This window comes from Lemur catta, chromosome 23 (genome assembly GCF_020740605.2).
Source record: "Lemur catta isolate mLemCat1 chromosome 23, mLemCat1.pri, whole genome shotgun sequence".
NCBI lineage: Eukaryota > Metazoa > Chordata > Mammalia > Primates > Lemuridae > Lemur > Lemur catta.
In genome coordinates, this window is record NC_059150.1 from 2,494,201 (window position 1) to 2,519,079 (window position 24,879).

At 43.7% G+C, this 24,879-nt stretch overlaps 2 long non-coding RNA genes across 4 annotated transcripts in view; one reads left to right on the forward strand and one right to left on the reverse strand.

The window, feature by feature from the left end:
- Positions 1-24,879, reverse strand: part of LOC123626805 — a 134,533-nt gene that overhangs the window by 72,217 nt on the left and 37,437 nt on the right. The window lies entirely within an intron of this gene.
- On the forward strand, positions 8,121-14,238 carry LOC123626804. Of its 3 annotated transcripts, XR_006731019.1 has the most exons (5): positions 8,121-8,312; positions 8,528-8,749; positions 9,629-9,731; positions 12,132-12,194; positions 14,056-14,238. It is a non-coding gene; the product is annotated as an uncharacterized LOC123626804 (long non-coding RNA). The 3 variants fall into 3 exon arrangements; XR_006731018.1 differs by having other exon boundaries at positions 8,121-8,749; XR_006731017.1 differs by lacking the exons at positions 8,121-8,312; positions 8,528-8,749 and having other exon boundaries at positions 9,509-9,731.

A 24,879-nucleotide genomic window follows, 5' to 3' on the forward strand; every position in this document is an offset into this window, starting at 1 on the left:
CCTACAGGTCCAGCTAGATCCAGGGGGCACATGGTGGCAGTGGGACCATATGTCTCTGTCCCTGTTGCTCAGTCCTGCTTGCCTCTGCGTGGCTGCATTCACACCGGCTCTCTCCACGTGGGAGAAAGATGCCACCAACAGCCCCAGGTGATGTCATCCTCACAGCAACTCTCCCAGAGAAAAGAGGTATGGAACCACCTCCCCAGGTTACATAGCTCAGTGTAACCTAACACTCCTGGGCTCAAGCCATCCTCCAGCCTCAGCCTCCCAAGTAGCTGGAACTACAGATGTGCTCTACCACACCCAGCTAATTTTTTTATTTTTTGTAGAGACAGGGTGTCCAGGCTGGTTTCAAACTCCTGGCCTCAAGGGATTCTCCCACCTCGGCCTCCCAAAGTGCTGGGATTACAGGCGTGAGCCACCGCGCCCAGCTCCAATTCAGAACTCAATGAAAAGGCATTTTGGAACTAGACTCTAATATCACAGCATTTGATGAATTAAGAAAACGTATCCCCCAAGAGACTCTTCTCTTTGCCTGGGATGCCCCAAGACCCTGGGTTCTTCTAGGCAAGCAAACACATACTCATCTTTCTGGTATTTTCTCAAATATGAAGCCCACGTACCAACCAGTCTTCACTAGGTTAGGTTGCTGTAACAACCCCAAAAATCGAATGGCTCATGAAAGCGAAGCTGCATTTCTTCATCATGTTACAGCAGTCCCCTCTTATCCGGCGCTTTGCTTTCCAGTTTCAGTTTCTCAGTCAACCGGCAGCCGAAAATATTAAATGAAAAATTCCAGACATAAACAATTCACAAGTTTTAAATTCCATGCCCTTCTCAGTAGCGTGACGAAACCTCACACTGTCCCGTCCTACCCAGGACACGAATCTTCTTTGTCCAGTGTGTCCACTCTGTCTACACCACCTGCCCATTAGCCATTTAGCAGCCATCTCGGTCATCAGATCAATTGTCACAGTGTCATTGTGCTTGTGCTCGTATCATATACATTTAAAAATACAAATATGTATAAATATATATAAATATAAAATAAGTGTAAATAGTTATATTTTAATGTGATTAAGGACACTAGAAACATGCTGTTTTACCAAGAGAGACGGAAACTATATATGTTCCAAATTTAATTCCTAAATTAATAAACCCAATGAATTCATTCCGTGAAACCGCATAGATTGTTTCCCTCCCCTAATTAAAACAATTCAGCGCTGTAGGAGATAGAAAGATGAACAGGAAAGCATCATTGTCCATCATGATCGTTAAAAAAAGAAATGTAAGTAATTATAAGACAGTATACTGTACATGCCGTAAGAATTGAAACAAAGGAATTGAAATTCCTCTCCTCAGAGGAGAGGAATCTCCGTGGGTTAAAGGCATCGGAGGCTTTGCAGAAGAATACTTTCCATAAAGCACAGGGTTTAGAGAAGCTCAGCGTGTGCATCTTGGCGAGACTGTGGCATGCACCCTGTGAAGGAGGAGTAACAGCAGAAAAGGTTAGGAAGGCAAACTGAGACCAAAGTCAGAAAGGGACCTGAATGTCAGTTTAAGAAATTCGGGTTTAATCCCGATGACAAAGCACATGCATTAAACCTTGCTGGATGTTTGCTTTAAACAGTTTTACGTGCCACTCATGTCAAGAATGTGATTTTAAGCATTGAGCAGAGATTTAGAAATCTTAATCCTGGGTTACCACCTACCTCATTGCTTAAAAAAGCATGTTAATTGCTCTAGGCTTTCTCATTTGTTCATTTCTACCGTAGCAGCCTTAGTATCTTCCTCACTGTGTATGTGTTTACCAGGAAAAATGATCAGCGGACACACTGGTCTACCTTCCCCTGCCCTGTCACTGACTCCATTGAGTAAAGGGTCATCAACTCTAAACCATCTGTGTGTAAAGCTGCAAAGTCCAGCTGGGGAGGAGGAACGTGGGGGCTGAAGTGCAGCCCACGTCTTGTGCAATCTGCCGTGTGACCCGACATGAGCTGGGTCAAAGGGCCCACGTTGCCCACAAGCACAAGGTCTGAGCCTGCCTGCCAAGCCCAGGCCCAGGCCCGAGGGGCTGCGTGTACCCAGAGGAGGCGGCAACTCTTTCTGCATCACTCAAAGGGACCCTATTTGTAGCAGAGGCCCTGCTTGCCCCTTTCTGTGTTTTATACATATATATATATTATTATTATTATTTTTAGAGACTGGCTAGAGTACAATGGCGCAATTGTAGCTCACTGCAGCCTGCAACTCCTGGACTCAATTGATTCTCTCACCTCAGCCTTCTGAGTAGCTGGGACTACAGGTGTGCACCACCACACCCAGCTAATTGTTTCATTTTTTGTAGAGATGGGGTCTCAGTTTGTTGTCCAGGCATTCACCCCGGCTGATCTAGAATTCCTCACTTCAAGCGATCCTCCCACCTTAGCCTCCCAAAGTGCTAGGATTGATTACAGGCATGAGCCACCGCACTGGGCCCTTTCCAGATTTTTAAACAAGAACTATAGTCCCATTTGCATGAAGTTTCTTACGGGTGCCTCCCTGCACCAGCAAAGGCTTTATTTATCCACTGAAGGTGCTCAACAACTGTTTTTCAACGGGTGGAACCAGAGGCTAGACCAGTGCTAATGAGAGGATCGTTGTGATGCTAGGTACCAAGAAACCTTCAACAGAAACAGAATGGAACTCCTGGCAGCCTAGGTTCATTTGTCCTGGGACCGTTTTTTCCCCACTAGTAAGTACACCACAATAATCCATAATTCTTGGCATAGTGAAAACGTCAACACCTTTTACATATTCATTTAAAGTAATTTATTCATTATAGAATGCCTTTAATTTTTTATGACTTGGTTAGTAATAAATATGAATCACCAACAATGAGGTAAGTATTCTCGAGAAGCGGCCAAGATAAAGACTCGGTGTTCAAGTACTTACACATTTTTAAATTAGCCAATAAAAATGTAAGATGTTTATTATTATTAATGTGCACAACCAGAAAGCTTGATAATGTCCCGTAGGCCAATAGCTCTTCCTTCTAGATCCTAAATGCAGGTGCCTGAGCAGAAATCACACGAGGGCTTGTTCCCTGGGCGTCCTGTATATCTCAGTGTATAAAAACGGCCGGGGCAATAATATTCTATTTTAAAACTATAGATGAAAAAAGTGACAGGAACTGACCAGCCTTCATTTTGTTGCATGAGCTCAACATCATTATCTGACTAATAAAAATGACTAAATAAGTTAATAAAATTCTAAAGAAATTAATCTTGGTTGTTTCCCTCAATAACATATACTGGTGTGGGTATAAAGAAAGGCAGGATTTGCTAAATTATTATAGATAGCTGTGGGCAAATCAGTCAGGTCAGAAGGAGGCCTATCCCAAGCTTTGGCCACTTTCGGGAGCTCATACTGTTTGACTTTTTAATTTTTCTGGTTTCTGTGCTCCAGTCGCCAGAGAACTTCAACCACAGACCTGGATTAGCTAAACCAGGCACCACTTGCTGTATATCCAGCCCAGCGAGACAAATGAACACTGTTCATTCTGCCGGACCATTTCCTCCAAGTTCGGCTCCCTTTGCTCTACTCAGTTCCATGGATCATTTCACCTCCCGAGCAGGACAAGATCAGGAGCCCTGCAGCAGCAATTCCAAATTCCATTAGCGGTTCTAATTCCTCAAAGTAAGTGACAGTATAGGGGAAGCCTCCAATGGTTCCCCCAAAATAGAAGTCACAGACCCTAAGAATCTGCTTTCACAGATGCCCATAGTAGTCATCAATTTACCTTCCAGCCCTTCTGCTGGAAGACCAATTCCATAGCAAAGGAAAATACTTAGAAATTGTTAAAAATGCTTCCTGCATTTTAAAAGTCAATATAATCATCTTCAAAACAGTGATATTATAAATGTAATATTGGACCACTAAATTAAAATGATTTGGTCAGAGATAGAGTGTAATGTGTCTAAGACATTGTCAGATATATTTGCAAGACGGAGAAGAGAATACATGGGATGGTGTCTTAGCTTGGGCTGATGTGACAAACATCACAGATTGAGTGGTTTAAACAAAAATTTATTGTTCACAGTCCTGGAGGTTGGAGGTCTGAGATCAGAACGCTGGGCTCTCGGCGAAGGCCCCCTGCCGGGTGTCTTCTTCCTGTAGCCTCACGTGGAGGAGAGAGATCATCTCTCTCGTGTCTCTTCCTATAAGGACAGTAACCCCATTCATGAGGACCCGCCCTCATGACATAATTATCTTGCAGAGGCCCCGCCTCACATGCTGTCACGCTGGCATTAGGGCGTCCACATCTGAATCTTGCAGGGTCACACACATTCAGCCCACAGCAGGTGGCAGTGCTTTAAATTTTGCTATGGGCAAGTGCTTTGGAATCGCTAAACCTCCTACTCAGGTTACTAACCACTATTCTCTGTGGGCCTCTTATTCTTTTTTTGTTTGTTTGTTTGTTTGTTTGTTTGTTTTTGAGACAGAGTCTCGCTCTGTTGCCCGGGGCAGAGTGCTGTGGCATCAGCCCAGCTCATAGCAACCTCAAACTCCTCCTGCCTCAGCCTCCCGAGTAGCTGGGACTATAGGCATGCGCCACCATGCCCGGCTAATTTTTTCCATATATACTTTTTAGTTGGCCAGATAATTTCTTTCTATTTTTAGTAGAGACGGGGTCTCGCTCTTGCTCAGGCTGGTCTCGAACTCCTGAGCTCAAACAATCCACCCGCCTTGGCCTCCCAGAGTGCTAGGATTACAGGCGCCCAGCCATGGGCCTCTTATTCTTGAGCTAAAAATATCCTCCACACTGCGTAAGCTGGAAGACAACTAAATATTTACCTACAATGACTCCTTTCCCCTTATAAATACTATGTTGAATTTGGGTTCTTCGCCAAAAACAATAGAAAACAAGACATTCCAGAACATTTGAGCCATGAAGACACCAACACAACAAATATTTAGTATCAACACGTGGTCAGTTTCTGTACAAAGTAAAGCAAGTGTGTCCACAAGAGACAGAGTAAAACTGACAGAAGGGAGTGATAAAAGGTGGCAGGGGAGGTAAAGATAGTGCTTAGAAGGAAGAGCTGTGCCACCCCACCCCACAGATCAAGCTGGGACATGGCTCATCCACACATAAAGCCAGTTTAATATCAGCAATTAGTATCAACAATTAAAACCCGGATATCCTACTTTGCAATCTTTAAAATTGGCAACTCAACTTCTGGTACATAATAACTAATAACTTTGCTAATTTGGACTTTGCCATGTATTTTTTTTAAAGACTAAACAATGAAATTGTTTCCACAAAGCCTTTTCTTGGCTGGAACCTGCAATCCCACTATTCACCCACTGCTCAAGCCCCCAGCCCTTCGGGGACTCCATGACATGACAAGTCCCGCAGTTTGTATCTCCCAAACAACAAATTTCATGTAACAACAGAGGCCGTCAGTGATTGGCCTCATCATTGTCTCATGTACCTCTAACAAAGAAACAGTATTGCCAAATCCAAGCCTTATCCCAATTTCAGACACGAAAATATCAAACATACCTACATTTCAGCATCAGTGGAATATGGAGTACCTTGAACCTGAAGTCCTTCCCACCCCAATGTCACCGCCCTCGCCCACGCACCTTTGGTGCCCGACCTGGACTCAGCAATCACGGCGTAACCGGCCTCCTTTGCTCCTGACCCCTCTGGTCCCATTCTCCACTCCACTGCCAAAGTGACCATTTTTACAGCACAAATCTGATCGTCCAGTACAAACCTGATCATTCTTGGCTTCTAAGTCTTCAGTGGATTCCAATCACTCTCGGCATAAAGATCTAATTCCTTAGGGGATTCTACAAGACCCTGGACCCTCTGACTTCTGTTATCTCTGCAGCCTCATCTCTTGGCGGCTTCTCAATTTCTCACCTCCCACATCTGACCCCTCTCAGTCCTTCCTATATCGTGCTCTCGACTGCCACACACGTGACTAGAAAGCTCATCCTCCTCCTCTTCGCCTGGCTAACACCTTGTCTGCCTTGTGTGCAGAACCCGACCCTGACCACTTCTCCCTGAGCACAAATGTGCTCCCTACTATGCGCCCCCACGGCACTCTGCACGCGGCCTGCACAGCACTGCGCACGTCCGGGATGACTTGCTTAATTATGTGTATTTCCAACTTGAAGTTCTATGAGGACTGGGATGAAGTTCATCAGAACCGATTCCCCAGTGTCTAGCACGGTATCCGGTACACGTACACATAAGGTATTCCATAGTATTTATCGACTGACAAAAAAAAATCTTGGGTGACGGCTAATATGATTCTCCCAAACATTGCTTGACAGAAACTGGTTTTTGCTGAAAAATGTTAACAGGTGTTCTAAAGCAAGTGGTTCTCAAACTGTAGTCCTGGGAATATAACGTGTTGGTTGACTTGGGCCTAAATCACATGCTCCACCCCAGTCTTGGAGATTGGCATCCAATTCACCTGAATCACCTGAGTTAAGAATTGGGGAGAGGATGGGTGTGGTAGCTCACACCTGTAACACTAGCAATTTGGGAGGTCGAGGTGGGAGATCACTGGTAGGAGGCCAGAAGTTAGAGATCAGCCTGGGCAATATAGCAAGACCCTTGTCTTTACAATGTATCTGTAAGTTGTGGGGCCTAAGTCACCAACTACTGAGATAAAGAAGTAATACCGGCCCGGCGCAGTGGCTCACACCTGTAATCCTAGCACTCTGGGAGGCCGAGGCGGGAGGACTGCTCGAGTCCAGGAGTTGGAAACCAAACTGAGCAAGAGCAAGACACTATCTCTACAAAAAATAGAAAAATTAGCCGGGTGTTGTGGCATGCACCTGTAGTCCCAGCTACTCAGGAGGCTGAGATGGGAGAATTGTTTAAGCCCAGGAGTTTGACGTTGCAATAAGCTATGACGATGCCTCTGCACTCTAGCCCGGGTGACAGATGGAGGCCCTATCTCAAAAAAAAAAACAGTAATGCTCCTACAAGTTGTGCATTTCTAGGACTGACTGAGCCCCCCGTTTCCTGGCTCTGAAAGAGCTGCTCCACATCTCACGGCAAACCCAGGAGCTACCTATAAACTGAAACTGAGACAGGTTAAATAACACTTGGTCAAAGTTGCTCAGCTCAGGTGAGGGAGGCGGATCCCAGGCTGCCTGCTGAGGTTACGAAGCCACACGGGGCACGGGCTGCACCCCAGGCAGTGTGGGGCTGGGAGCCCGACCCAGCCCCAGAGACAGGGTCTGAACACCCCTCTGCCGGCAGCCAGCAGAGAAAACATTTCCTCACCTGCAACTCGGGATTAACACCACCTACCTCAGCAGGTAGTGAAAAGGATTAAATTGATTTAAATTAAAAAAAAAAAAACAGCACAGAGTACCCGACACACAATGGACACCGAATGATAGCCATTATTATTAGAGATCTAGTGCCATGTTTCTTATCACTCAGGGCTGATCACCCTGGGTCCCCTTTAAAACACTATCTGTGGTTTCTCAGAGATCCTGCAGTCTGTAAAACCCACAGGAACAGAACACAGCGAGGTTGGCCCGGGTGGGGTCGGGGGCGGAATTTCCTTTTTCTTTGCTGATCCCTCTTTTCCCGAAACACTTTCTCGAGGAATTACTTCTTACTCCAAATGACACCACAGTGTGTTCTAACTAAAAAGCGCACCAAACAAATACCGAAGTCCCTGCCCCCGGGAGTTGACAACTAGGCCACGTTAATATTTGCCGAGTGCCCTGAGCGCCTCGGCGGCTCAGTAACATCTTGGGTTTGTTTTTTCAAAATGCAGCGCATCGTGTCCCCGGTGAGCGCGACCGAAGCCTCGGCCCGTAACGCGCTCCTGTCCGCATCTTCCTGCCAGTAAAACCGCTGGAACCAGAGGTTGGGGAGGGGGGAGGGGGAGGAGGAAGAGGGGGAGGAGGAGGAAGGAGCCCCCCAGCCCACCCCATCCCCCTCCCCCCACTCCCGCACCCCCAGCCCCGCCCCCCGCCCCCCGGGGGCTGAGCTCCCGCAAAGGGAAATGGAGCTTAGCCGACGCGCTCCGCCCCAGAGTCCAGTCTGCACCGGAAAAATCCAACAGGTGCCCGGGCTGGTCGGCACCGGCATTTTTAGGATGACTTTGACTGACACGTTCAGAGAAAGGCTCTGCTTGACCCGCTAGAAAGGCGCGCGCTCTGCAGGGGCCGTGCGGGTCGGGACCGCCCTCCGGCTCCCGCAGACCCTCCCTCGCGGGGTGGCGGTGCGTCTCCAAGGTCGCTCCCAGCACGGGCGTCCAGCCGTGTGCACCTGGCAGGTTGCTAAGGTGAGACCCCCCCCCTCCCGGCCCTGGGGAGTGAAGATTAGAGCCCAATTTCCTCCGTGCCAGTACTCTCCGGCCAGAATTCTTGCGTTTTAGACGCACGTGGTGCTCAGGGTTTTGTTTTTTTTTAATCAAAGATCTTATTAGGGAAGCCTATTAATAAGCCCCAAATCAGAGACGTGCTGAGGTCCCCTCGTCTTATCCAACTGCAACCACAGAGCGACAGCAAGTGAGAAACCTAGCACACGCTACACAGCAAGGAGTGGCTGTCGCCTGGGCCTTGCTCCTCACAGCGCAGGCGACTGGACTGGACAGGCCACCAGCACCACTGCCGGGAGTTCACGCGCTCCCGGGGGTCCCCGCACCTTCCATTCCTGTGGGACATGGGACAGAACGCTCCTTCCAACGTCCTTTTCTAACGGGAGAAGAGCCCTCCCTATGTGAGTACCTCGGGGGATTCCTATGAAACAAAACCGCTTGATGATGACCTGATTTGTTCATTCAAGAGGATAAACTCTTCTAGCCATACATTGTTGTTGTTATGGTTTCCGTTGTTAAATTATACATAAAAGGCCCAAGCTGTAAAAAAGCCTATTTTAGAAAAGAAAAAGTTTTCAGGACATGAATCTTAATGAGATCCTTATTTTAAATTGTGCCTGAGAATATGCATTATTTTTTATGCTGCTCTGTATTTTCAGCAATTTGCTGTCCTAAATACACTTTTGGAAAAAATGTTGTAAAATGCATTTTATTATAATGTGTTCATTCACCGCCTAAGACTTGCCTGTTGCCTTTTTGGTCTTAAGTTTATTTTTTGGTGATCGAACAATGAAATGTGTAATTAAAAAGAGGTTTTCCAAAGTTATACACCATTTTATGCCATTCACCCTTCAGAATAAACCCTTTTAGGAACCAAGAATGGGCTGCCCTTGGGGAAAGACGATCTAGGATCCAGTCGGTGCAGTTTTATGGCTTGTCCCTATGTATACATTTTAAAATTATTATTTAAATAGATAACATAGGCATGCAAATATAAAGGAAACCTCAAAAAGGTACAGAAAGATTTGTCTCATTTTTAGTTAAAAAGATACTGTATCAGCACCAAATAATTAAAAATTTCATTTCAAAATACAATAAACCCTTTTACAGTCTTTTGCCTTCTCTCCCTATGTCCACTTTTCCTCTGTAATAAGATCTTTTCAAATATAAATGAATCTATAAACAAAGGTGTGTCCAAAGGTGTGGTTCACAGAACACCAGCCCTGCAAGACCCTCCGACTGGAAAAGAAGTTGACCGGTGCTTTCGGGAAACCCTGTAGGTTCTCTCTTTCTGAGGATCACACTCACAATAAAGGCTTCGGATCAACAAACCTGCTGAACTTAGCCCAGCATTTCCCAAATTTACAAGGATACCTTTCCCAAGTAAGACATATTAATATGTGTGGAATTTCTATGTCTAGGCTTACACTTTGGGAATCGGTGATTTAAACCATATAATACATGGAATAATTTTAGGTCAAATGAAACTGAGATGTCAAGATGCAGTGTAAGAAATTTTTTTAGAGAATTACTGAAGATGATCCTAATAGCTATCGTGAATTTCATAAATCCATTGTTTTTTATTTTTTTATTATTATTTGTGAGACAGAGTCTCACTCTTTTGCCCTGGCTAGAGTGCCGTGGCATCAGCCTAGCTCACAGCAACCTCAAACTCCTGGGCTCAAGCGATCCTCCTGCCTCAGCCTCCCGAACAGCTGGGACTACAGGTGTACACCACCATGCCCATCTAATTTTTTCTATTTTTAGTAGAGATGGGGTCTCACTCTTGCTCAGGCTGGTCTCGAACTCCTGAGCTCAAGAGATCCTCCCACCTCAGCCTCCCACCAGAGTGCTAGAATTACAGGTATGAGCCACTGCACCTGGCCCCATTGTATTTTTTAAAAAAGAAAAGAAAAAGATGTTTTAGGCTGGAAGCAGTGGCTCGCACCTGTAATCCCAACACTTTGGAAGGCTGAGATAGGAGGAACACTTGAGGCCAGGAGTTCGAGACCAGCCTGGGCAATATAGCAAGACCCCATCTCTACAAAAAATATTAATAGAAAAATTAGCCAGGCATGCTGGTACATACCTGTAGTCCTAGCTACTCAGGAGGCTGTGGTGAGAGGATCCCTTGAGCCCAGGAGTTCGAGGCTTCAGTTGAGCTATGATCCCACCACTGCACTCCGGCCTGGGCAACAGAGTAAGACCTTGTCTCTTTAAAAAGAAATAAAGTTTTAAATAACTAGATGAGTAGACACTGTGTTAGAATCCTGAAACTATGTTGAATAAGAAGATTCCAGAAATATTCTTTCTTTCCCCCCATGGAAACTATAACCCAAGGTGTGGCATATTTCATTTTTGTTGAGTCAGCCTCTTTGTTAGCCCCCAACACACCTGGAGTGTTTAAAAATAGACCCCTAGGTGGAGGCTCCTACAGTGTTCCTGGAAGTGAATTCAACACTTGAATTCAACTTGAGCCCCATCCTTGCCCCGGAAGACAACCACGCACCCCACCCAGCAGGCACTATGCTGCCAGGAGCTCCGCGTGTTTGATAAGCCTTGTATGGACTTTCTTTCCCTTGTGTTGGAGCTAACAGAGAAAAAATACACACAAACATCACCCATGAGAGTGACACAGTAAAGCTAGTAGCCTAAGAGCAGTTCAAACTCTGACCCATCTGGACTAATTTTTGCTTGATGAAAACATTTTATAAAAGCAACTCCAGGTGTGTCAAGCACCTGAACTAATAGGAAGACGGGCGTAGGCAAATGCAAGGGGCTGCATTTAGTCTTTCTAAATCAGAAAGTGAGACAGAAAGGCTTACATTAAAATACCTAAAAAATTGCCCTTAGACACCGGTGCCTGTCCACGGATCCCATGCACACCTTCTTCCCCTGCCCCACACATTAAGGCACAGAAGCCTAACAGGGGTACAGCTAAGGGATTATGCATGAAATCTGTCTCATATTCCTCAGAACATTTAGCAGAGGACTAGGCAAAAAAAATACATGTTCCATAAATGCCAACTGATTAATTAATTGATCAACTGATGGCCCTTCTAACGTTACTTATTACCTGAGAGAAGCTGGACTCATACGAACACTTTGTTCCCGTTTAACCCCAGGAGATTATTTTACATTTCAAGGGAGCCTCACAGTTTGAACTGGACCATGAAAAATGAACCAAAACAGGCTGGAATAGTTCTCAAATTCTATTCCACCCACAAAATTTGCATTGCTTCTATTTGTCAAATGCCACCAGGTCCTTTCTATCTGTCATCTTCTCCTACACAGAAGAGCCCGAAACTGTGGAGGTGTGCATATTTACTTTCTGTTGCCTAATAATTATGAGCTTTACGGAAACTTTTGGAGAGAACAGAAATGATAGGGAAAATATATCTGACGTAAGCACCAAATAATTGTTTTTTTAAGGTGTGATGCTTGGCTAGTTTAAGATTTAAGCATAAGCTTAACTTTATCACTAAGAATTACCAGTATCACATTAAACAAATGAGTCTATCCCTGAGACGTTTCATTGTCATCAGTCATATTAACACCCAGAATCTACTTAAAATGCTTGTATTTGAACTGGCTAGCAATGTTTAAAGGAGGAAAAATTGTGCAATGTGCATCTAGTTAAGCACTTGAAGCATACCTCTGCATCCTTGCTTCTCATACTTTCACAGAAAATGAAAGTGATACTTAATTATCAAAACAAAAATCTGCGGAATCTACATATGTAAAACAACTTCCTCTTTTTTCTGTTATTTTCCATCCCCTAAGGAGTGGAAGAACTGAAAGAGATGTTTTGGCTGTTGGTTCCAAGAAACTGTTTTCCTGTTCAGAGTAAGTCATTTCTTAGGGTAATTTATACACTATTTAAACAAAGATACTATGTAGTAAAATAAAATACTGATCACAGCTTGGGAAATTATATCTGATTTTATAGTATGTGGGGGCCTTCGATTTAACCAATGATCGAGCTCTGTGCTTTTCTCTGCATGGTGCTCAGCTCCCTAACAAAAGTATATCAAATGTTGTCTTTCCATTTTTGTGACCTTAAAGTCCAGGACTGCTCATTCAATCTCGCTCTACTCCTCCACGAATATTTTAGGGCAGTTTGATGGGACACTATATTCACAGTATATCCAAGCCAAAGCAAGGTTATTGACGAGACCTCACTCACATCATTAAATTCCGCCTTTAAAAGTTCTCTAGGGTCAGGAAAATGGGGCTGCTGCAGGCTGATGTTGATGCTGCCACCTCTTGGCCTTATCGGGAAATACATCACAGAGAGAGGAGAAGGGATCTCTGCTGACTATTGGATCCATGTTGTATTATGTTAGGGTCCGTAAATGCTTCTTAAATGGGAGAAGGGGAGCTCACAGTCCTTTTGGAGAATATTACGAAAGCTCTGGATCCTCTCACCAGAAAAAAAAGAAACCACATAGACAACAAACTTTTGTAGATAAATGTGAACCACCTAAAGCCCACCCATGCACTCCCCTGTCTCCACTACAAATATGGCAGAACCACCTCATTTTTCATACAATGACAAAAACTCTGTAAAAGGGGAGAAAGTGGGCGTTCTTGGAGGATGTTACACTATGAGATTATTCAGAAGAAAATTTTTGACATAAAATGATTTTTAGTTCAAAACTGGTAGTGTGTTGAAAGGAAAAAAAAAAAAACTTCAAACATTTTCCTGCAGCAAAGAATGTTGGGGTTTCATTTCCAAGTTAATCAATGGGAAAGGCCCTCTGGGAATGCTGGGTGGTATTTCCAACAGAAACATTATGCTTTTGACACTTCTACTGTTGATGTCTTAAATCCTCCCACAGGTGAGTTGTGGATCAAGCAGCCTGGTCCGTGTATTTGTTTAGCTCATAGAAATGTCTTCTGTGTTTCTACCAGTATTTCTGTAGCACAGAGCCGTCAGCTGCCTCTAAGTTTTTTAAGGTCTGATGCTTGATTCACTTAAGATTTAAGCACAGGCTTAATTTTATCACTAAGAATTACGAGTGCCACATAATATATATCATTAAACAAATGAGTCTATCCTGAGACGTTTCATTGTCATCAGCCATATGAAGACCCAGAATCTGCTACTTAAAATGCTTATATGTGAACTGGCTGGATATGCTTAACGATCCAATTGGGAGAGCATATCCCTGCACTCTGCCAATCTGGAGGCCTCCTCACTGCCCCCACCGCTAAATGAAGCCATGCTTCCCATTTCCTACATAGGCAGAAAGGGACTGGCTAAGTCCTTGGAGCATCTGAGAAACGGCTCGAATTAATCCGGCCAGTCTTCCTTCCTAATGGGTTGATTGGCAGACACCTTAAGAGGTATCGATTGGTCCAGTCTGTCCAACACACGGGTCCTTTTGCCTGTCAGTGTGCCCAAGGCATTAACTTAGTAACACTTGGAACCCTGTACACGTCCCCTTCCTAAAACTAGCGCTGTCTTTATGAGTTCCCCTACTATCCGCTGCGTGCTTACGGAGTAGGCAATTTTTTACACGTGCAGGGACAGAATCTGGTTACTTAATCTGCCTAAAGGAATAAGAAGTTTTCCCATCCCGCTTTTTGTCCTCATTACGTTTGATGTTTATCTTTGTGGTTACTCTCATAACTCTCATACAGTGTTATTCCATCAACATGCAATATTTTATCTTGAAAAATAAATCATCATCATTGTATGCAGGGGGAAAGATTCCCCAATGTGCTGAGTGCTACCACCCGCTGACGACAACTTGACACACTCCTACCTGATGAAGCAGTGAGCCCTAACGGTGTGCGGCCACCTCGTCTGGGTGGCTTCGGGAGCTTTTGCGTTTTATTAATGTAATAAAATGTAGCTTCTACAGTTATCTACAGTGCGTAATTATAAGTGCGTATTATTGATATGATCAGTGTGATGCTTGAGTTTACTTTTCCATTAATAGAAATTCTGCATTTTATATATTAATTATACAAAGAATTAATGATGGTTTACACAAGCCTGACTGTAAGTAGTCATTTTAGAAGCAATTACACTCGCAGTCGTCTTCTCTTTAGTAACAGTTTTTGTTCCAAAAGATGACTTTAAATGCTTTTAAACATAAACATGAAGTGGTACTTACTATACAAGGAATAAAATGAACATCCTCATATAAAACTCAGTTTTATAAGAGAACAATGGATGATGACCATGGCAATCATTCTGAATCTTCTTGATTCTTTCCAATTCTTGTAAAATTTCATCAGAAGATATTTACAGTTTGACTTTATTCTTCGCATCATTAAAAATGCTTATAACAAAGACTCCAAGCTCAACTTGTCCAGAACAAAACCCACCAGGGTCCTCTCCCCCATCTAATCCGTCACCAAGCTCTGTGGATTTTGCCTCCTAAGTATCTCTTGACTCTGTCCACTTCCCCCCTCCTCCACTGTCACTCTGATTTGAGCTACGTCACATCTTACCGTGATCCACACGGTGGTCCCAGACCTCACTTCCCCATGTCCACTGTAGGGCCACCTCAAACCCATTTCCCATGTCACAGCAAGAGCAGTGACGTGAAACCCAAATCATGCCTCCCTCCCCCACTGAAAACACTTCAGTTGCTTTCCTGAGATCGGTGACAAACTCCCTCCCGTAGCCCACGAAGTCTTCCTGCATGGCTTGACCTCATGTAGCATCCGTCTCTCCCTGGTATCGCAATGACCTTCTTTGAATCCCTCAGCCCTAGCTGTCCCTCCCATCACAGGGGCCGTGAAGCCCAGAGTCTGTTCCTACTTGTCTGGTTAAGTCTCACTCATCTTTCCGATCCCAGCTCAAACTACATTTTCCCCAGGAAGTTTTCCTGTACTATGCCCAATTCCCCTATTGTGAGCTTTCGTAGCACTGTGTAACTCTTGCTCATATTGCAATTTTATGATTACTTACGTTATTATTTGATTAATATCTATCTTCCTCATTTGTAAGCTTCATGAAGCACTGTTGGCGTTTGGTCCCCACTCCAGCTGTGACGTCTTGCAGAGTAACTAGCATGTACGTAGATACTTAATAAGCGTGTTGGTCGGTTGGTTGGCTGGTTGGTTGGTTGAATGAATAAATGAGTGAATCACAAAATAATGATTCATGCCAGGCTTTATAAGAATCATGGACTCTTACAACAGACTTCCTGGTTTTGAATTCCAGTTCTGCCACTTACCGGATGACCACGTGCATGTTACGTAACTTCTTTGTGCTCCGTTTCTTCCTCTATAAAATAGGGGTAATAATACCTACCTTTATAGAGTTGTTTTAAAGTTTAAATGAGCTAATATATGCAAATTACACTGAGCAGTGCCTGGCACATAGTGAACACATATATGTATTGCTACAATTATTGCTATGATTTTCTGACTCTAATAGGGATAAAGGAGATTCTCAAAGAAATTAAAGGCTTCCAAAATCATCATGAGGTTAGAGCTCTCGAGTTCTTATCCTGAACCTGGTGTCTATTGAGTTATGGTGCAGCTGAGACTCATCCCTTCACTGTGTGTAGCACAGGTCCCGGCTCACCATTAAAAAATATTTCTACTTTTATTTTCATTGGAATCATCTGCCTTCCCTAACTAGAACTTTCAATCCTCCAGCTGTTTCTGCACCTAGACATAACAATGAGATTAACAACGTCTAAATGACACCTCACAGGTAAGTCCCATCCCATCCTAATGGCCATGGCCGAGATCAGCCCCACGCAGCCTCCGACCCCATTTGCTGCAGGTGTGATGCGCTGGCACTCCTGCCCCGGAGGGCGGCTCTCGGACAGGTGCTCCCCACGGTAACCGGAACCTCCTTCCCGGCTCTCCTGATCCTCGTTTCCGCCCCAGAATGCTCCCCTCCATCCTGGGGTCCAAATCTGGCAACTTCCTGAAGGTCACCTCAACGCTTCTGCAGATCCCTCCTAACAATATTCTCTTTCCTTCACCACCAGGCTTAGTTCAACTTTTCATAGGTGTGTTTTCCTTCTTTACTAGGAAGAGATTATAAATTACTTGAGAGCGAAGACCTTATCTCAACGTATTGCTTCAGGAAACATTTTTCTGTGAGTACCGAAACTGAATTTATTAAGAATGACTAAATGCATAAACAAATAGATACATAAATAGGAGCCCAAGTGAGAAACTTGCCCGTCTAATCTCCCACATTCTCTTGCAATAATATTGATCAATGTCATAGAGCCAAAGTTGATTTCAGCTTAATTACAAAACCGCCATACAGATCACCCCTAAAATGCATTGACACTAAGGTTCTAGTCCGGATTTCTCAAACCAAATAACTTGGAATAAGAATTTTTGGTTTACTGAAGGTGGAAAAACTTCTGGAACACTCCCTTTCCCAGGAGTGGAATGGACCTCTCTTCAGGTTCATAAAATCTGCAGGGAAGAAGAGGCTGATGCTCTTATTTCGGAATGGAGAGGAGGGGAGAGGAGGCCGCCAGGAGTGACCGAGTAGGTGCTGTGTGTCGGCCACCGTGCAGGGCACCTTCGGGTAGGTTGTTTCCTCTAAGTCACACGCAGGTGCGGCCACTGCAGTCGTGTCCCCATTTTACAGGTTAAAACCCGGATACTGAGAAGTTTCACATCTTCTGCTGCAGGTGCCACAGCCACGCGCTGGCAGGCCTGACACCTGAGCCCCAGGATGACACACAGGAAGCCACTGTGAAAACTCTACGCTGTCACCTGTTTCCTTAGGTAGCTCTTCACAACGGAATGGCTTCCAGATCCTTCCCTATAATTACTGTTAATTTTCTATCAATACTTCCCTTCTCTTTTCTCTTCTAGGATGCTACAGTGGATCCTGCCTCCAATTCTGTTACCTTCTCTACCATTACAGTCACTTCCTTTCCCAGCCTTGGTCTCTTCTCAGGGATCTCCACTGGCCAAGGACCGTTTCCTCGGGGCATGTCCATCCCCAGCCCTCCCGGGTCTCCGGCCCCTCCCCCGATGTTCAGGGCCCTGCCTGGAGCTTGACATTTGACCAAAAACAAAAAGAACGAGTAAAACACAGATGTAAATTGCGTCTGAATCCTTGATAACGATACAGTTATTTAACAACCTTCTATTCCCAGGAATCAAGCCTATCCCGATGATGACAAATGACACCAACCTAATGACCACAGTAATTCACTGTCTTGCTTAAAGATATTATTTAGCAAAGTCAAGGTGAAAACCATGTGATGGAACAAATGAAGGGGTGATGGCACAGGACCTCCATCACACTGCCGGCAGACACTTCAACTGAGAAACGTAACCATATTTCATATTCGTCTAAATGTTTCAATTTTCCCCCCTTTGTAACAGCTTTAAAACGTCTCAGGAGAGATTATTTGAAACCTTGTCAAAACTAATTTTTGGCATCTTTGGCCAATATGATCTTTGCATTTTCGATTTACTTTTTAGATTTTTGAGCACGGAAATTTTAAGATGAGGACAACAAGAATGGCCTTTCCAGGACTTAAAAACAGCATTCCCTAAAGGTCTGACCAAAGTCACAGCTCCACGCTATCATGTAATTCACATTTACTAGAGGGTGGGAAAAGTCCATTTAGATTTTTTTAAAAAGAGGCTGTCGGTAGAAGGCTCCGTCAGTGAGCCTTGCTCTGGATCTGCGCGGAGGGCCCTGAACCCACGGGGGAGGCAGGGGCAGCCTGTGACAAGTGTGCACAATTTGCATCCTGTGTTTCAAAGGGAAAGAACGTGAAAAGGGCAAAGTTCCCTCCAGGATGAGCGAGCAGCGTGATTCACCTGCCCGCTTTGCCATCCTTCGCATGTGGAGTGAGGCCAGCAGGGCTGCGTTTTTAAGAGCTCCACAACCTCACATTTGGCCACTCGGGATGTTTGCCGACTCCGTGAGGGTTATTGTACTCAGCCCGTGCCCTCTGTGGACCATCAGTGCCATTTATTTGTCATGAGTTCATCTGATTAATATGTAACTATAGAAGCGAAAAAAATAATTTCACAACCTGCGAGTTGCAGGAATTTTCAGATTCCTTTAGGTTGAAAGCAATGGCCAGCAAGGCTTTCTCCACTCTGACATATTTATTCTTCCTCTTCAGAGTCAAACCACTCTAAAAGGAGAACAAAAAATACAGCAAAAGCAGCCTGCTTGTCTGCAGTATTTACATGCTCTACATACCCCCAAAATATGTAGCTTATTAATGACCGATTTTCCAACCCCTGCAATAAGCTTTTTTATTAGCATGACACTCCTTAACTTGTGTCACACCACCTCTCGCTGTGCGCGTCTCCTTTACGATATTTAATATAAAGATAGAGCAGTATTTATATCCCTCACAATAAGAGAATGGATTGTTTTAAGGTTATACAACCTCGATGTGATAAAGAAAGAAGGAACCTTACAAAATGATAAATATTTTCATTAAAAAACTTTAAAACTAAAAGTTCAAAGATATGTTCTCCTCTCTTATTTCTTGTCAAAACATGACTTAAGACCCAAAACTAATCTACTTTCAATTTTATTCCATATTTCAGTGCTGTCATAGGACTCAGCAGAGAGTATTGGAATACGATCATTTTTTATTTTGTTGATGTTACCGACAGCTTTATTTCACAAAGCAATCTTACACTATGTCTACCGGTGGCAGGGCAGAGAGGTCAAATGCTCTATCCTTACAGGTAGAGAGCTTATTAAACGGCATGTCTATTAAACCCGATGGACAACATAAAGAAACATTTCAGCAAAATACTTTTAACATAGTTCAATGAAGATACGGCTCAAAAGGGCAGTAAATAATTTAAACGGAAACCAAGAGGGAATTTGTTATATTTTTTACTAGCATCTTCAAAATTATATTTCAAACACAGTGGTTATAATGGAGAGAAACACAAAAGCTGCGGAGGACAGCCTAAGTTCCACACACCCTACGTTAGGGACATTTTCCATGGCACATGTAAAGCAGCACAGTCCTTCGGCGCAAACCCAAACCCGGTTAAATCAGTTGTATCACCAAGTTCATTTAAAATAATCTAGGCATAAATACTGTCTAATTGTGAACTAAAGACAAGAGCTTTCTGAAAATGATCTTACTGTCTTTTTGTTGTTTTGGAAGACAGTTAATTTCTAAATTCTACTTATGATAAAATTTCACTACTAAGAAAAACGGCAGAAGAATAGAATAAAAATAATATGGAAAATATCTGTTCACTTATCACTTACTATTTGGCGTGAAAATCTAAATGTGATTACAAATGATTAGGAAAAAACATGTTAATGCGTAGATGGGATTTTTCTTTCCTTTTCAGGTATCCCTGGTAACTCTGATTTTCAAAAATCAAACCTATCATCCTTCTATTCATGGTGTTTCCTCCCAAATACATTTAACTGTATTTATGAAAACCAAAAAAAAAAAAAGAGAAAAGAAAAGAAAAAAATGGAATCCATGAAGGAGAACACGACTTCTTATTTTCATATGCAAGCTGTGATTTTTGACCAAAATAACAAACTGAATCTGTAACTTTTAATAAGTTTGTCATAAATACTGTATTTCTTGATCCTGAAATTGGGTCCCTGGTCTCTCTCACCAGGAATATAAAGCACTTGATCCAGGGATATCAGTAGATTCACCTGCTGGGATAATTAATAAGCTACAGAAACATAAAACACGAGTTGTTAAAGTTTACAATTACCTTCCCTCGCAGCTTCCTCTGAACGCCCTGTCCTTGCCTCGGCACGCAGTAAATCATCTACCTAAACGTATTTGCACCCAATCATTTTTTAAAGTCACAATCTTTGTAGTGTCAACTTGTCAAGGGTCAAAGGGAAGAACAGGCAAGATTCCCAAATCAATCTGCTTGTAGAAACTGTCTCATTTCATTTCAAATTACCTGCTGTGGTTGAGGCAGGCTATGGACAAACTGCCTCCCTCCATAAACCATGACAGCACAGGTCGAACTTATGTGATCATTCATAAGGGGTGAGTCGCGCCGGCTCTGTCATTAACTACTTTTAAACGGCTGTGCAGGGTTAAGTGATCTTGCAGGGCAGCCGCAGACATAAATACCACTTGGACAGTTTAATGTCAAGGAACAACTCCTCTGGGATTAGAACTGTGTAACCCAATAGCACGGTTGTCGATACAAGGATTAAGGTACTTTGGTATTGTTACTTGAAGTCATGCCTTTACATATGCTTTGTGCAAGCGACCCCACGGGGACTCCGAATGTCATCTGTCTACACCACGCAAGTGCAAGACAGCACTGTGAGGACATTACAGATAACTTCAGGCATCCAGAGGTTCACTCTTGCAGAAGGTGTTCTTTGAGAGTTTACGTTTGTCCTTGTGAGGCTGACCAGAAAACGAAAAGCGCTTTACCAGTGGGGCCAGATGCTTTGTAGCAGCCCCAAGGCCTTGGGCTTCTACAACTCACGATCAACAATAAATAGCAGGCCAGGCGCTTTTGGTGGCTCACGCCTGTAATCCTAGCACTCTAGGAGGCCGAGGTGGGAGGATCGCTCGAGGTCAGCAGTTCGAGACCAGCCTGAGCAAGAGCGAGACCCCGTCTCTACTAAAAAAATAGAAAGAAATGATCTGGACAGCTAAAAATATATATAGGGAAAAAAAAATTAGCCAGGCATGGTGGCGCATGCCTGTAGTCCCAGCTACTCGGGAGGCTGAGGCAGGAGGATCGCTTGAGCCCAGGAGTTTGAGGTTGCTGTGAGCTAGGCTGACACCACGGCACCCACTCTAGCCCAGGCAACAGAGGGAGACTCTGTCTCAAAAAAAAAAAAAAAAAAAAAAAAAAAAAACAGTAATAGCAAAGACTTACATCTGCCTGTAAAATAACGGTGGTCAGGTACAGTAACTTGTGCACAAAGGAGCCATGATGTAAGAAATAAGACTGAAATAATTATTCCATTAGCTTTTCTAATGCCCATTCCTTGAGGTGAACACTGTAATATCTAAAGATAACAGCAACTAATATTTATGGAGTGCTTAGCATGTGCTGGGAACTATACTAAGTACTTTGCATGCATGACCTCATTTAAATCTCACAACAACCTAACCAGGAATCTATTTTTAGTCCCGGTTTATTATAGCTGGGAAAGCCGTGGACCAGGGCAGGTTATAATTTGCCCCGAGTCACACAGCTGGTGGTGATGGAGAATGTGAACAAATATTGTGTCTAATCCCAGAGCCAGCTCTCTCGACTATGACGGTACACTGCCCACGCTGCAATTATGCCTCCTGCGAGACATTCTACTTGCCTGACTTATAAAGTATTTATAATATACACCGGCTTAGCTTTCTTTAACATGCATTAGTTGCATGCAAAAACAGTCAGAATTATTAAAGGAAAAGAGTTGCTAAGTTACTCGGAGACTGGAGTGAGTCAAATCAAGCTGATACACACGTGTCTCTGCGGGAACACGAAGACCTTCCAGAGGGGACGTGGGCATGAAGAGTTTTAAGAAAATCCATTTCAAAACCCTCAGTATCCATATGTTTTCCTTTCTAAAATCGATCCACCTGAGAAAAATCATACTCATTCTCATTTCCTGCCCCCGTTCACAACAGATGTTCTCCAATCTTTCTCCAAAAGGTACACCCCCCCCACCCCAGGCTTCCCCCGCCCCAGGGATGAAAACCCCCACTTTGCCCAAAGAGCATTTACCAAGTCCCTGAAGTTCCCTCCCCAGTTCCTCCCATGAAGAGTTGCATTTCAGCCCAAAGCTCTCTGTTTAAAACTCATCTACCGAATATATTGTATCTATCAAATATAATATATTCATGGTGATTGGATCAATTTCTGATGCTACCTCAATATGAAAGAAAAATGTTAACCTTTAGAACCTTATAGGGTATCTGAAGAATTTTTTTCATTTGACATAGTTTTGTAATAGAGAATTATACGGTAATCAATAAGGCTTTCGAGCATAAAGATGCATTTAGTTCATCAGGATAAAATTCTGTGGGAGAAAGAGAACAGAAATACAATTTTGAGAAGAAAAAGGAACAATGTTATAGAAGAGTCTGTGTATTTTTTTAACGGATGCAGACGAGTACAAAATAACCACGGTATTCACATTCCTTTGGCTACATTCAAACCAAAGTTTCTCAGCCTCAGCGCTGTCGACACTTTGGACTGGATAATTCTTTGTTGTTATTTGTACATTATAGAATGTCGAGCAGCATCCATGATCTCTAAAAACACACACACACACACACACACATACACGCAAACACACACAGTTGTGGGCACCAAAAATGTCTCCAGACATTGCCCAATGTCCCCTGAGGAGCAAAACTGCCCCTGGTTGAGAACCTTTAAATAACGGATATAATGGATTCATCACATATTTTCAAAATGTGATATTTTTTAAATGTATGAAAAATGTTAGCTGTCCACAGAAAATTGTGCAAAAGAATACATAATTTCTCAACATTATTTTGAGAGGCATATATGGGCAAGAACATTCCCCATGGAGTCAAACAGGAAGAGCTGATGACAAATGTCCGTGCAGAGGGGACCTCTCAGGCTCAACTACTAGAATAATCAGAACCCACAACATCAAAGACAGCAGAACCGTCATAAAGGCTGTGTCCATGCCGTATTTGAACACGGTGACTGAGTAATCACCAGTTTAGAATCAGCAGAAATAACCATGAGTATGCATAATTTCCCAGTAATTTTAAAGCCACATCTTTTGAAGAAAAAGCATAAGCTGAGAAGGCCAAATTGAGGAGAACCTGATGAACTTCCTAGAAATGTTAAGCTTGTAAAGGTCACAGGTCATATCTTATTACTTTTTTTGAGACAAGGACTCGCTCTATCACCCGGGCTAGAGTGCAGTGGCATCGTCACAGCCCACAGCAACCTCAAACTCCTGGGCTCAAGCGATCCATCTGCCTCACCCTCCCAAGGATCTGGGACTACAGGCGTGGGGCATCAAGCCTGGCTAATTTTCTATTTTTGGTAGAGACCAAGGTCTCACTCTTGCTCAGGCTGGTTTTGAACTCCTGGCGTCAAGCGATCCTCCCACCGTGACCTCCCGAAGTGCTAGGATTACAGGCATGGGTCACCGCACCCAGCCCATCTTATTACTTTCAAATCTCTTGCATTCCTATGTAATATATTTATCCATGCTTAAAAGTGAACTTACAAATTTGTTTCATTTTAATTATCTCTCTTGATACTCCCGATACCAACTTAAGAGTCTAGAAATGGGTAGAGCCCCAGGGACCTCAGTTTTCCACAGGCAAAGTTGTCTGGGCTTCATGTTCTACCTCCGACCAGAAGCCCGGGGGTGACAGGCAAAACGCAGCCCCTAAAAATCAATGACAATCGCTCTGTTATCTGTGACTTAGATACATCAATTGCACCGTATCAGATATTTGCCATAATGACCCTGCAATGTCAACTACAGTATCAAAATGTAAGTCACAACCTTTTTACCAGGTCTCTTCAGCGACCCTTTTTAAATGACTCGACCACAGGGGTGGGAGGAGTTCATAATAGCAAAATTTGCAAATACAGAGAGGCAAAACTGAGACGATAAAATTACCCATAATCTCATCATCTGGTGATGACAAAAATTAGATTTTACTGTGCATGTTCTTTAAAAATTTATGTGTTTTTTTTTTTTACTTTTTTATATATATTTTTTACTTGTCTTCAGAATTCTGCCTTGAAGTGTACATGCTCTTTTGAAAGTCTATATATCAAAATTGGCAACTCGGGTTTAATACCAACTCCCGTTTTTCCCCAATAAGCTCTAGAATGATCCTTTCTATTTTGATGGCACTCCACAATAACGCCTGTAAGATACACAGTCTCTTCGGAGCTGAGTGCCTGCAGCATGATTAGCAACCAGCTTCGTAAGTGGGGAAGAAGTTCAGTGATTTAAGCCCCAAGTCCAGGCTCTTTTCTGTGAACCACACGGGCTCCAAAAACAGAAGCAGACAACAGTTGTTTTAAGTGTGACAAATATTCATTTTTGGCTGAGCCGTCAATGTGAAGACAGTTTCGTACATTTGATCCTAGTCAAGACAGACCAGCCAGCCAAGTGTGCATTTGATATCTGAATCTTTAAAAGAAAAAAAAAAAAGTCAGGATACTCCATCCTTGGATGTTCTAAATAATATTTCTAGAAAGTGCTGCTTAAGCTCCAACATGCTGGAGCTTAGTTCCCTGCCCTAATGAATATGAGGCCATCCCGGCCTTCTGGAAACTCCCCATCTGGCCAGGGATCGGCAACACACAGATACAAAAGCATCGAGACAAGAGGCAGCACAGTGACGTGTGGAGGGTTGCACAACGCAAGTGAACGCACGGATGTTCAACAATCCGGACAAAAACGCTGGCATAGGGGGAGACTGAGTCATTGGTGCCATCGGCCAGCACACACTAAGTGGGCCCCTGGGTGGTAGGCAGTGTCCCAGCCTCTGGGGACCAGTGATGGCTCAGCCAGAGCAGCCTGCGGTGGCGGGAGACCCATCAAATGCAACCTGGTCTATGGGGACATAAATCCTCCTGCACC